Below are 13,910 nucleotides of genomic sequence, written 5' to 3' on the forward strand. Positions count from 1 at the left end.
CTATTTTCTCTCACACAGACCACTTCCCTTAATAAAATCCTTGCACATTTAATTCTGTCTTTACATATTCCTCTTGGAGGACCTGCATGAACAAAACATAATATTTTGTAAAAATATATAACTCGTGGAATTTCTTGATTAAAAAGTCTTTTTTGGCAACATTAAACTTTTGCTAAATAAGCACATCTTCAAGATCATATTTTATGTCCACATTAACCTCCAAAAAGTTCCAGTTCTCCTCGTAGATTACTTTTAATTATAACGGCAACTAAATACTTTGTATCATTAATTCTTTTTAAATACAATGGCAACATTTTACTGGAATTACAATTATAGAATTGGCATCAGTACCCCACAGCAATATTTTTAAAATCCAAGATAATATACATATACATTTAAGGACTCTATTACTAAAGGTGCTTTAGATTTAAACTCTCTGTTCATATAACAAAAAAGAAGCAGATTTACAGATACAGAGGACAAACTAGTGGTTACCAGTGGGGAGCAGCAGGGAGAGGCAATACAGGTGTGGGAGTGGGAGGTCCATACTGCTTGGTGTAAGAGACGCTCAAGGATGTACGGTACAACACAAGTAATGTAGCCAATATTTTGTAATAACTATAAATGGAAAGTAACCTTTAAAAATTGTATAAAATTTTTTTAATTGGAAAAAAAACCCCTCTGTTCATTCCTTTGAGCGACATCAAATATTGTGCACCTACTATGGTGCTGGGTACACAATTAAACGCTGAGAGACAGAGGTGAGTAAGATAGATCTGCCCTCGGGGGCTCCGTCTAGTCACAGAGGACCAATCCTAACCACCAACAATCAAGACCCCTTAACCACACACTTCCTTACTTAGTCAGTGGACTCATGACTGAGGAAGGACCACAGGCTGACCAGAGGGGCCTCCTTGCCAACAGATAGGAGTTGTACTTCCCAAGTTACTCAGAGATGTCCGTCTGCACACGGAGTAACTCAGCCGACCATGGAGAACAGCTGCAAAATGGAAACAATGCAGCCCACACTCTTTCTTCAAACTCTTCAAATAAGCCATGTGGAAAGAGAACTAGAGAGAGCAGGGGGTAAGGGAAGAACTACAAAGCTGGCAGTTAGATCCAGGGTAGAGAGAACAACGCGCCCATCAGGGGCGGATACTACATGAAGTTTAGGGAGACTTATTAGACATCCCCCAATGCCAGCGGAAAGCAGTGGAAAAAAGAAGGTCCCAGGAGAAAACGTGGAGGAAAAAGCAGGCTTGTTTTTGTTGTTGTTGTTATTTTTACAATTCCCAAGAATCAGTCTAGCCTGTCTGGAGTGTTGTCCTCCAGTTTTTTTGCCGGCTCATACAATGCAAAGAAGCAGAGCTGTTACTTTCCACAGACCTCATCGATTCAAAATGTGTTTCGTAAAAAAATGTAAAACATTTAGAAGTTCAATCTAGCTGTTTCAATTATTTCTGAATGAATTATATTTTACACTAAATATCAAATATGATCATTTTATGAGCAAAACAAGTTGTTGACTGCATTACATATCTTAATGCTCTCCAAGTACTAAAGCGACTTTAGCTCTGGAAAACATTAATAAAATATAAATATTGCCTATGTTTCAGATTCTGCCAAAATGTCTTTTCTTTCCCAGCTTAATTCTTTTTACAGAAATTCTATTCTTTCTTACAGGATCACATATGGAAAGAGCAAGCAGTTGTGAATGGCAGGGGTCCAAGGGGTCAGTAAAAGTCAGGGAGACTAAGAAGAATTCTGAGAAGCCCTTATGTTTCTTGAGGGGAGACTGTCATATACCTGCTCTGTGGCTCCCTACAACTCTTGGGACGGGTCTCAATGCCCAGATCCTTTTGAATTGGATGGAGGATGGACGGTTGACCGGATAAGAACTAGGAAAGGAACAGAGAGAGGTCAGAGAAGGATGAGGCCATCTCAGAGCACTTAGTATTGGACAGAAACTGTGGAGAAGGGCCCTGGACCCTTGGAATGCAGTGACCTCAAAGCAGTGAAGAAAATATACAGCAGATTGTCTTTGTCCTCCAAAATAAACAGTTGGAGGAGGCCAACACCTGAACTAATGAAAACTGGTACCTTATAGCGTTCTGTAAAGAAATGCAAACAGCTTGCATACATTCATGGTAGACACAGATGTCCAGAAACCCCTGAGGGTTGCTATGGCATCAGTGAAGGTAGAGCAAGAGGTGTGTGGGCACACGCACATTCTGGAACCCTCCACCTCACAAGTCCTTTGTCCTCTCCGAGAAACAGCATTTCGTTAGACGAGAGCTCATGTGCACCAGGCCCCAGGATTCAGTTTGCCTTTGCTTAGCATCTGCCTTGGGATTGAAAGGGTAACTCTGAATTTTTTTTTTTTAGCTCTGTATTGGAATATAATTGCTTTACACTCTTGTACCAGTTTTTGAGGTACACCAAAGTGAGTCAGCTGTATTTATACATATATCCCCATATCCCCTCCCGCCTGCGACTCCCTCCCATCCTCCCTATCCTGCCCCTCTAAGTCATCACCCATCATCACTCCCTTTGTTATACAGCAACTTCCCACCGGCTATCTATTTTACAGTTGGTAGTGTATATTTGTCTATGCTACTCTCTCACTTCATCCCACCTTCCCCTTCACCTCGCCCCCCCAACCCCGTGTCCTCAAGTCCATCCTCTACATCTGCATCTTTATTCTTGCCCTGTCATTGGGTTTATTAGTACCATTGTTTTACATTCCATATACATGAGTTAGCATACAGTATTTGTTCTTCTCTTTCTGGCTTACTTCGCTCTGTATGACAATCTCTAGGTCTACCCATCTCATTACATATAGCTCCATCTCATTTCTTTTTATGGCTGAGTAATATTCCATTGTATATATGTGCCACATCTTCTTTATCCATTCATCTGTTGATGAGCATTTAGGTTTCTTCCATGTCCTGGCTATTGTAAGCAGTGCTAGAATGAACATTATGGTACATGTTTCTTTTGGGATTGTGGTTTTCTCTGGGTATATGCCCAGTAGTGGGATTACTGGATCATATGGTAGTTCTATTCGTAGTTTTTTAAGAAACCTCCAAACTGTTTTCCATAGTGGCTGTACCAACTAACATTCCCACCAACAGTGCAGGAGAGTTCCCTTTTCCCCACACCCTCTCCAACATTTGTTGTTCCTAGATTTTCTGATGATAGCCATTCTGATCAGTGTGAGGTGATACCTCATTGTGGCTTTGACTTGCATTTCTCTGATGATTAGTGATGTTGTGCACCTTTTCATGTGTGTGTTGGCCATCTGATGTCTTCTTTGGAGAAATGTCTATTTCAGTCTTCCGCCCATTTGTGGATTGGGTTATTTGCTTTTTTGGTATTAAGCTGCATGAGGTGCTTGTATATTTTAGAGATTAATCGTTTGTCCGTTGTTTCTTTGGCAAATATTTTCCCCCACTCTGAGGGTTGTCTTCTTGTCTTGTTTATGGTTTCTTTTGCTGTGCAAAACCTTTTAAGTTTCATTAGATCCCATCTGTTTATTTTTTATTTTATTTCCATGATTCTAGGAGGTGGGTCAAAAAGGATCTTGCTTTGATGGATGTCATAGAGTGTTCTGCCTATGTTGTCCTCCAGGAGTTTTATAGTGTCTGGCCTTACATGTATGTCTTTAATCCATTTGGAGTTTATTTTTTTGTATGGTGTTAGGAAGTGTTCTAATTTCATTCTTTTACATGTAGCTGTCCAATTTTCCCAGCATGACTTGTTGAAGAGGCTGTCTTTTTTCCATTGTATATTCTTGCCTCCTTTGTCAAAGATAAGGTGCCCATATGTGTGTGGGATTACCTCTGGGCTCTCTATTCTGTTCCATTGGTCTACATTTCTATTTTTGTGCCAGTACCATACTGTCTTGATCACTGTAGCCTTGTAGTATAGTTTGAAGTCAGGAAGCCTGATTCCACCAACTCCATTTTTCCTTCTCAAGATTGCTTTGGCTATCTGGGGTCTTTTGTGTTTCCATACAAGTTGTAAGATTTCCTGTTCTAGTTGTGTGAAAAATGCCATTGGTAATTTGATAGGGATTGCATTGAATCTGTAAATTGTTTTGTGTAGTACAGTCATTTTCACGATGTTGATTCTTCCAATCCAGGAACATGGTATGTCTCTCCATCTGTTTGTATTGTCTTTGATTTCTTTCATCAGTGTGTTATAGTTTTCTGCATACAGGTCTGAATTTTTTTTTAATTAATTAACTTTACTTTTGGCTACAGTGGGTCTTTGATGCTGTGTGCAGGCTTTCTCTAGTTGCAGCAAGTGGGGACTTCTCTTCATTGCAATGTGTGGGCCTCTCATTGTGGTGGCTTCTCTCATTGTGGAACATGGGCTCTAGGCATGCAAGCTTCAGAAGTTGTGGCATGTAGGTTCAGTAGTTGTGGCTCACGGGCTCTAGAGCACAGGCTCAGTAGTTGTGGTGCATGGGCTTGGTTGCTCCATGGCATGTGGAATCTTCCTGGACCAGGGATTGAACCTGTGTCCCCTGCATTAGTAGGTGGATTCTTAACCACTGAGCCACCAGGGAAGTCCAACTCTGAATTCTGAGGCAGGTTGAATTCTGGAGGGTGCCGCACAGGCAGGCTGGGAAGCTGAGGTAAGTTGAAGGCTGGGAGTCTAAGAGCTCTCTCCAGAAAATAATCAGGCAGGGCACAAAATGCACCTTATACATCACCTTCTTCCTCGGGCTGACCAGAGGAAACTCCTTTTTTCTCAAATGTGAGCAATTTGTGCATCCCTTCTAGAGTTTCTCTTAGCTTGTGTTCATTGCTTATGAGCTTGCCCTTTCTCTCTTAAAAGACCACATGCTTATCAGAAAAGATGGTGGTGAAGTAGAGGGAAGTGAAATGCATCCCTCTCCACAGATGCATTGGGAATGCACCAAAAGATGCAATAAATCCCACAGAGAACCAACTGAACACCAGCAGATGACCTCGGACACCAGAAAGGACCACAAGGATGGCAGCATAACCAGTAGGTAGGCATCAAGGATGGCTCAAAGAGGGTGAAGCAGCTGAGCTACGGCAGACGAGAGGGAGTGAGAAACACACGGAGGGTCCACGCCACAGCTCAGCATTCCCAGACTGAGACGTCAATTCACAGCTGAACAGAGGGTCCAGGAGTGGGACTGTGGGAACTGGAAAGCTGGTTCAGGGTGAGAAAAATTGTTGCCAGTAAGGTGACGGACCGAGAGGACAGGAGGGAAGAGGTCCATGGCTAGGAGTACCTGCCCCTGAGAGCTGCCCAGCCATGATGGCAGCTGGATGCTGCAGGCTCACAGGTGGGGGGAGGAGCCATGGTCATAGCCTCTCTCTCTCTTTCCGTGCTTGCAGCGGGCTGTGCAGACACCCCTGTGGGCCACCTAAGGCGCTCAGGGATAACAGGGACTCTCAGGCCCTCGGGCGGGGCTAGCTTAAAACCCCTTGGAATGCCAGCAGCAGGGAGGCTGCTGAGAACAAAGAAGCCCGGAGAGAGGTCCAACTCTGAGACATTCTGTTTACACCTGAGCCACCAGCACCCCTCTGCAACAGGCACCTCCAAGCCCAACTGAACCGACAGAGCACCACTGCTCACTCACTCCCAAGGGAAGGAGCTACTATTGTACCCTCGCCCTCCCCACACACCAATGCTCACAGATGAACAATAAAGGAATTACTCAGCTATAAAAAGGGATGAGATGGAGCTATATGTAATGAGGTGGATAGAACTACAATCTGTCATACAGAGTGAAGTAAGTCAGAAAGAGAAGGACAAATATTGTATGCTAACTCACATATACGGAATCTAAAAATGGTACTGATGAACTCAGTGACAAGAACAAGGAAGCAGATACAGAGAATGGACTGGAGAACTCGAGGTATGGGAGGGGGCAGGGGGTGAAGGGGAAACTGAGACAAAGCGAGAGAGTAGCACTGACATATATATACTACCAACTGTAAAATAGTCAGTGGGAAGTTGTTGTATAACAAAGGGAGTCCAACTCGAGGATGGAAGATGCCTTGGAGGACTGGGGCGGAGAGGGTGGGGGGGACTCGGGGGTGGGGGGAGTCAAGGAAGGGAGGGAATATGGGGATATGTGTATAAAAACAGATGATTGAACCTGGTGTACCCACCAAAAAAATAAAAAAAATTAAAAAAAAAAAAACAATAAAGGAAGTGCTGCTGGTCACAGAATAATACAAAAAACCCAAGGCAAGTAGAAGGACACTAACAGCTGAGACTCTAAGGAAACAGAAATATTAGTATCAATTCTATTGAACTGGTCCATTCTGGGATCAATTCCAGTTTTTTTTTTTTTTCCTTTATTAATTACGATCTTAGTCCTAAGGGATCTACAAGTTTTATAACATATTTTTTATTCTTTTTTTAGTCTATTTTTATTTTTAGCCTTTTTATATACTTCTATCTCTAGCTAAGTTTTTGGTAGTACGGATTACATATCTCTCCTACCACCCTTCCATTTCTATCCTTTATACATTTCTATTCCCTTCTTTTAATTTACATATTTCCAGGCATGTTACAATCTTCTGTTCCTCTGTCTTCCATCCATTTTAAGTTTATTTTATCTTAACATACTTATAAGCAACACTGTCGATCTGCTCAGACTCCTTGCTCTATTCTCCAGATAACACACTGCCTTTGTATTCAATATTAGGTTTTTGTCTCTTTCTTAGCTCTTAGTACAATTGTTTAATTTCATTCTGAGAATCTCCATTCTGTCTGGTGGTACTCTAGCTCTTTTCTATATTTGATCCTAGCTTTCAATATCTCCCTGGATTTGTGTTTGTAAGTGTAAGGTGTTATTTGTTTGTTTGTTTGTTTGTTTTTGCTTTTGTTTCTGTTTTGTTCTGTTTCAGTTGTCAATTTCTGTTGGGTTTCTCTTTGAATATCTGATAGCATACTGGGGTTCTTCTGTCAGGTCTTTCCAGAGCCTTATGTCCTAATGGATTCAGTAATTGTGTGTCTTATACATGTATGTGTTTCCTAGATTTAGTATTTGTTTAACCCAACACTCAGACATTAGACTGGGGCTTGGACAGTCCTCTATAAACCCCTTTATCACTGGGACAAGCAACCCCAAAAGTTTGGACTACTGTGAGGAAACAAAGAAACACCATGCAGGCAAAGGAGCAGGAAAAAAACCCACAAGACCAAATAAATGAAGAGGAAATAGGAAAAATGACTGAAAAAGAATTCAGAGTAATGATAGTACAAATGATACAAAATCTCAATAACAAAATAAAGTACAAGAAACAGTTCAGAAGAACTCAGAAGAACTAAAGAACAAACAAACAGCAATGGATAACAAAATAACTGAAATTAAAAATACTCTAGATAGTATAACCAGTAGAATGACTGAGGAAGAAGGACACATAAGTGAGTTGGAAGATAGCATGGGGGAAATAACTGCCACAGAGCAGGAAAAAGAAAAAAGAATAAAAAGAATGGAAGACAATCTCAGAGACCTCAGTGATAACATTAAGCACACCAACAGTCAAATCATAGGCATCCCAGAAGAAGAAGAAAACAAGAAAGGGTCTGAGAAAATATTAGAAGAGGTTATAGTGGAAAACTTCCCCAACATGGGAAAGGAAATGATTAACCAAATCCAAGAAGCACAGAAAGTCCCATACAGAATAAACCCAAGGAGAAATACCCCAAGGCACATATTAATCAAACTAATGACAATTAAACACAAAGAAAAGCAAGAGAAAGCAACAAATAACATATAAGGGAAAACCCATAAGGATAACAGCTGACCTTTCTACAGAAACTCTGCAGGCCAGAAGGGAATGGCAGGATATACTGAAAGTCCTGAAAGAGAGAAACCTACAGCCAAGAATACTCTACCCAGCAAGAATCTCATTCAGATTCGATGGAGAAATCAAAAGCTTTCCAGACAAGCAAAAGTTAAGAGAATTCAGCACCACCAAACCAGCCTTACAACAAGTGCTAAAGGAACTTCTCTAAGTAGGACACACAAGAAAAGGAAAACACCTACAAATACAAACCCAAAACAATTCAGAAAATGGGAATTGGAACACACATGTCAAGAATCACTTTAAATGTAAATGGATTAAATGCTCCAACCAAAAGACACAGACTGGCTGAATGGATACAAAAACAAGACCCTTCTATATGCTGCCTACAAGAAACCCACTTCAGACCAAGGGATACATATGGACTGAAAGGAAAGGGATGGAAAAAGATATTCCATGCACATGGAAGTCAAAAGAAAGCTGGAGTAGCAATACTCATATCAGACAAATTAGACTTGAAAGTAAAGACTATTAAAAGAGACAAGGAAGGACACTACATAATGATCAAGGGATCCATTCAAGAAGAACATATCACAATGGTAAATATCTATGCCCCCAATATAGGAGCACCTCAATACATAAGGCAAATGCTAACAGCTATAAAAGGGGACATCGACAGGAACACAATAATAGTGGGAGACTTGAACACCCCACTTACATCAATGGACAGATCATCCAAACAGAAAATAAATAAAGACACACAAGCTTTAAATGACACATTAGACCATCTCGACTTAATGGATATTTATAGGACATTCCATCCAAAAACGACAGACTACGCTTTCTTCTCAAGTGCACACGGAACATTTTCCAGGATAGATCACATCTTGGGTCACAAATCAAACCTCAGCAAATTCAAGAAAATTGAAATCATATCAAGCATCTTCTCAGACCACAACGTCATGAGACTAGATATCAATTACAGGAAAAAAACTGCAAAAAATACAAACACATGGAGGCTAAACAATTCACTCTTAAACAACCAAGGAATCACTACAGAAATCAAAGAGGAAATCAAAAAATATCTAGAAACAAATGACAATGAAAACACAACAACCCAAAACCTATGGGACACAGCAAAAGCAGTTCTAAGAGGGAAGTTTATAGCAATACAGTCCTACCTTAAGAAACAAGAAAATGATTGAATAAACAACCTAACCTTACACCTAAAACAATAAGAGAAAGAAGAACAAAGAAACCCTAGAGAGAGCAGAAGGAAAGAAATCATAAACATCAGAGCAGAAATAAATGAAAAAGAAAGGAAGGAAGCATTAGCAAAAATTAATAGAACTAAAAGCTGGTTCTTTGAAAAGATAAACAAAATTGATAAACCATTAGCCAGACTCATGAAGAAAAAAAGGGAGAAGATGCAAATCAACAGAATTAGAAATGAAAAAGGAGAAGTAACAATGGACATCACAGAAATACAAAAGATCATGAGAGACTACTACAAGCAACTATATGCCAATCAATTGGATAACCTGGAAGAAATGGATACATTCTTAGAAAAACACAATCTTCCAAGAATGAACCAGGAAGAAATAGAAACTATGAACAGACCAATCACAAGCACTGAAATTGAAACTGTGATTAAAAATCTCCCAACAAACAAAAGCCCAGGACCAGAAGGATTCACAGGTGAATTCTATCAAACATTTAGAGACAAGCTAACACCTATCCTTCTCAAACTCTTCCAAAATATTGCAGAAAGAGGAACACTCCCAAACTCATTCTACGAGGCCACTATCACCCTGATATCAAAACCAGACAAAGATGTCACAAAAAAAGAAAATTACAGGCCGATATCACTGATGAATATAGATGCAAAAATCCTCAACAAAATACTAGCTAACAGAATCCAACAGCACATTCAAAAGATCATACACCATGATCAAGTGGGATTTATCCCTGGGATGCAAGGATTCTTCAATAATCACAAATGAATCAATGTGATACATCACATCAACAAATTGAAGGATAAAAACCATATGATCATCTCAATAGGTGCGGAAAAAGCTTTTGACAAAATTCAACATCCATTTACGATAAAAAACTCTCCAGAAAATGGGCAGAGAAGGAAATTACCTCAACATAATAAAAGCCATATATGAGAAACCAAAAGCCAACATCATTCTAAATGGGGAAAACCTGAAAGAATTCCCTCCAAGAATAGGAACAAGAGAAGGGTGCCCACTCTCACCAGTGTTATTCAACATAGTTTTGGAAGTGTTAGCCACAGCAATCAGAGAAGAAAATGAAATAAAAGGAATCCAAACTGGAAAAGAAGAAGTAAAATTGTCACTCTTTGCAGATGACATGATATTGTACATAGAGAACACTAAAGACTACCAGAAAACTGCTAGCACTAATCGATGAATTTAGTAAAGTAACAGGATACAAAATTAATGCACAGAAATCTCTTGTATTCCTATACACTAACAATGGAAGAGCAGAAAGAGAAATTAAGGAAACTCTCCCATTCACCATTGCAACAAAAAGAATAAAATACCTAGGAATAAACCTGCCTAAGGAGGCAAAAGATCTGTATGCAGAAAACTTTAAGACGCTGATGAAAGAAATCAAAGATGACACAAACAGATGGAGGGACATACCATGTTCCTGGATTGGAAGAATCAACATCGTGAAAATGACTGTACTTCAAAGCAATTTACAGATTCAATGCAATCCCCATCAAATTACCAATGGCATTTTTCACAGAACTAGAGCAAGAAATCTTACAATTTGTATGGAAATGCAAAAGACCCCGAATAGCCAAAGCAATCTTGAGAAGGAAAGATGGAGTTGGTGGAATCAGGCTTCCTGACTTCAAACTATACTACAAGGCTACAGTGACCAAGACAGTATGGTACTGGCACAAAAACAGAACGGAAGATCAATGGAATAGAATAGAGAACTCAGAGGTAAGCCCAAACACATATGGGCACCTTATCTTTGACAAAGGAGGCAAGAATATACAATGGAAAAAAGACAGCCTCTTTAACAAGTCATGCTGGAAAAATTGGACAGCTACATGTAAAAGAATGAAATTAGATCACTTCCTAACACCATACACAAAAATTAACTCCAAATGGATTAAAGACCTACATGTAAGTCCAGACACTATAAAACTCCTAGAGGAAAACATAGGCAGAACACTCTATGACATCCATCAAAGCAAGATCCTTTTTGACCCACCTCCTAGAATCATGGGAATAAAATAAAAAATAAACAAATGGGACCTAATGAAACAAAAGCTTTTGCACAGCAAAAGAAACCATAAACAAGACAAGAAGGCAACCCTCAGAATGGGAGAAAATACTTGCCAAAGAAATAACGAACAACGGATTAACCTCCAAAATATACAAGCAGCTCATGCAGCTTAATACCAAAAAAGCAAATAACCCAATCCACACATGGGTGGAAGACTGAGATAGACTTTTCTCCAAAGAAGACATACAGATGGCCAACAAACACATCAAAAGATGTTCAACATCACTAATCATCAGAGAAATGCAAGTCAAAGCCACAATGAGGTATCACCTCACACCGATCAGAATGGCCATCATCACAAAATCTGGAAACAACAAATGTTGGAGAGGGTGTGGGGGAAAGGGAATTCTCCTGCACTGTCGGTGGGAATGTAAGTTGGTACAGCCACTATGGAAAACAGTTTGGAGGTTACTTAAAAAACTACAAATAGAACTACCATATGATCCAGTAATCCCACTCCTGGGCATATACCCAAAGAAAACCATAATCCCAAAAGAAACTTGTACCATAATGTTTATTGCAGCACTATTTACAATAGCCAGAACATGGAAGCAGCCTAAATGCCCATCAACAAATGAATGGATAAAGAAGATGTGGCACATATATACAATGGAATATTACTCAGCTATAAAAAGGAATGAGATGGAGCTATATGTAATGAGGTGGATAGACCTAGAGTCTGTCATATAGAGTGAAGTAAGTCAGAAAGAGAAAGACAAATATTGTACACTAACTCATATATACAGAAACTAAAAATGGTACTGATGAACTCAGTGACAAGACAAGAATTAGGACGCAGATGCAGAGAATGGACTGGAGATCTCGAGGTTTGGGGGTGCAGGGGTGAAGGGGAAGCTGAGACAAAGTGAGAGAGTATCATAGACATATATATACTACCAACTGTAAAATAGATAGTCAGTGGGAAGTTGCTGTATAACAAAGGGAGTTCAACTCGATGATGGATGATGCCTTGGAGGACTGGGATGGGGAGGGTGAAGGGGAGTCGAGGGAGGGAGGGGATACGGGTATATGTGTATAAATACAGATGATTGACCTTGGTGTACCTCAAAAACTGGTACAAGAGTGTAAAGCAATTATATTCTAATAAAAAAAATTAAAAAAAAAAAAGACCACATGCTTCCTGGAGGCAGTGTTCGTACGCCTTCCCCAGGTCCTGGCGCACAGTGGGTGCTCATCACATCACGGTTGAAATGAATCAGTGGATGGCAGACAAGTGGGAAAAGTCGCAGCAATAGCTGCATCCACTGCTTCTACCTCCCCACCCTAAACTCTCCCCTCCTGGGGTTTTTTTCTTTCTCCCTCTTCTGAAATCTCCCTTGGAAAAGTTAGAAGACACTCCCAGACAACTAATCAAATAGCTTCTCCTCTTCCGTCATCCTTTTGCATCTCTTCAATCTACACGATGGCTTTCATTGTTTTAGGGATCTTTCAATCATTGGGGTTCTGTTGCCTCCCTCTGGGATCATTCATTCTATGTCTTTTCCTTTTCCTCCTTTTGCATTAGCTAACAGCCATCCACAAAACACAACCTTCATTCATTTGACAAAATGTTATTGAGCACCCAGGATGGGTCAGGTACTGAGTTCATGGCCTTGAGGAGGGAATTAGCTTGTCTGAATTCAGGTACCACCTCTGGGAGAATGTGGGCCTGGGACACCAAGAGGGGATCAGCTCTCCTTGCACAGTGAATGAGATGCTGGCAAACAGATGCGACCCTCACTGTGATTCAAGGAACAGGACAGCTTGGTCCTCTAACCATTCTGAATCATGCACTTCCAGCTTCTCTCTTCATTGTCCCCCTTTAACTGACCCTCCCCTGCTGGATATTATACATCATCACCCACCTACACGCTGTTCCTCTTACAAAAAGCACCACTCTCCAGTCCCTTTTCCCACTTTCTAAGTTAAATTCCATTTGAACACATTCCACTGCAGTGAAAACCTCTTCACAACAAGTAAGTGATTTCCAAATCCCAAAATATTGTTAAAATAACCCTTTCCTCTAATAACATTTTCTGATTCTCACTGAAAAATTGCTTTGCAATTTTGCAAACTACTTCCTCTGTAATTTATTCTCAATTTGGTACAACAAGCATTGAAGACATCTCCCGTAGGAAAGCTTGTGTGCAAAAAACAAATAATACAGCCACTGAGTCTCTGCCCTAGAGATGCTCCCTCTTTGGCAGAAGGAACAAGACCAAGTCTAGAGAGAGAAGTCAGTTCTTCTGCCCAACATTCCTACCCACCTCCAGAGTAGATGCTCCCCACTGAGTAGGCAAATCCTTCCTGAAAGAGTTGAAAAATCTCTCCCCAACAATGCAATTTCCGGATGCAACCCTGATGTGAGGTGGCACCCATGTGGACAGGATCCAAACAGCTGGACCCTCTGACTCCAAAATCAAGCCCCGTTTTCCACTGCTGGCTCCAAAGCATGGTGCTGGTCCTCCCCAGCAGACCAAGAAAGCACTGGAGGACGTCCTGTGTGCCTGACTTCTGGCCATCCTGAAGCTTTCCAGGTTGTGGGACACCTTGACCAAAGGGGGGTGAAGAGGAAAGAACAGAGATGGAGCTCGGCAGCATTCTGGGGTCCGGGGAGAACGTCTCCAACTCCTTCTCAAATGGCTTGAATTTGGCAAATCCCAAAAGAGTCTTTGCCAAGAACTATTTTGCCTTAATTTCTTAAACCCATGTGAATTTCAAAGGAAATTTGGTCCGTATGTTTCTGATTCATTTACACTTAACTCATCACAAAGT

Source organism: Hippopotamus amphibius, chromosome 6, assembly GCF_030028045.1.
Source record: "Hippopotamus amphibius kiboko isolate mHipAmp2 chromosome 6, mHipAmp2.hap2, whole genome shotgun sequence".
Lineage (NCBI taxonomy): Eukaryota > Metazoa > Chordata > Mammalia > Artiodactyla > Hippopotamidae > Hippopotamus > Hippopotamus amphibius.